Genomic DNA, 1,489 nt, shown 5'->3' with positions numbered 1-1,489 from the left:
TATTTGTATTCGTATCTGCGGTTCAGCGAGGATCAACATTTGTCCATTTACACATGCTCGATATTAGGCGACTGTGCCACCGTTGACATCCTATTGAAACAAGGTGCAGATGTTAACCAAGTTCACGATCAACACTTGTCCATGTACACACGCTCGATATTAGGTGACTGTGCCACCGTTGCCACTCTATTGAAACAAGGTGCAGATGTCAACCAAGTTCACGACGAGCAGTTTAAGTGGACTGCCCTCCACTATGCGGCTAATAGTGGGGAGGTCGAGATGGTGCACCTGCTCTTGGAAAACGGGGCCGATGAAAGGGCTCGAGATCAGGTACATGTGAGATCTAACAGAAATGCACATAACTGACAGTGGATGTGTATATGGATGTATATGTGTGTGTCTGTGCGGGTATGTATTCGTATATGAGTGTTTTTTTCTGAATGTGAATGTGTATGTGTACGTGTATGTATATGTTTATGGTATGTGTATGTGTATGTGTATGTGTATGTGTATGTGTATGTGTATGTGTATGTGTATATGTATGTGTATTGTGTATGTGTATGTGTGTATACGTGAGCCTGTATGTGTATGTGTATGATGTGTATGTGTATGTGTATGTGTATGATGTGTATGTGTATGTGTATGTGTATGTGTATGTGTATGTGTATGTGTATGTGTATGTGTATGTGTATGTGTATGTATATGTGCATCTGTATGTATATGTGTATGTGTATGTGTATGTGTATGTGTAGATGTATGTGTACATGTACGTGTATGTTTATGTGTACGCCTATATGCAGACTTATTCACAAGCGTATCATAAACAAAATCACCTGCACAATCATACCGACAATCGCATATCATTCATATGGATGCAGGCATGTACCCGTGAAAGGAGGATGCTATATGTACTAACATTACTTAATCCATCTTTATTTTTAATTGTTAGTCCGTGTGTGCGATTCATTCTTACATGTCGATTGCGTTCACATTGCAACAGAAAACGTCAACATATAAAGCACATACCACTACTTATTGATTGGAATATTAGGTGCATATATAGTCATCATACGTCCACATTGCTACTGACAGAAGCGGATAAGGTGATATAAAAAACATACCACTACTTATTGGTTGAACTATTAGGCACAAATATAGCCATCACATGGTTACATAGCTACTCACAGAATAAGATAAGATAATATAAAGCACATACCACTGACTGGTTGAACTATTAGGTACAAATATAGCCATCACACATTTACATTGCTACTCACAGAATAAGATATGATAATATAAAGCACATACTACTTACTGGTTGAATTATTAGGTACAAATATAGCCATCATACATTTACATAGCTACTCACAGAATAAGATAAGATAAAATAAAGCACATACTACTTACTGGTTGAACTATTAGGTACAAATATAGCCATCATACATTTACATAGCTACTCACAGAATAAGATAAGATAAAATAAAGCACA

Source organism: Sphaeroforma arctica (genome assembly GCF_001186125.1).
Source record: "Sphaeroforma arctica JP610 unplaced genomic scaffold supercont1.889, whole genome shotgun sequence".
In the NCBI taxonomy this organism is placed as follows: Eukaryota; class Ichthyosporea; order Ichthyophonida; genus Sphaeroforma; species Sphaeroforma arctica.
This window is presented reverse-complemented; position numbering follows the sequence as displayed.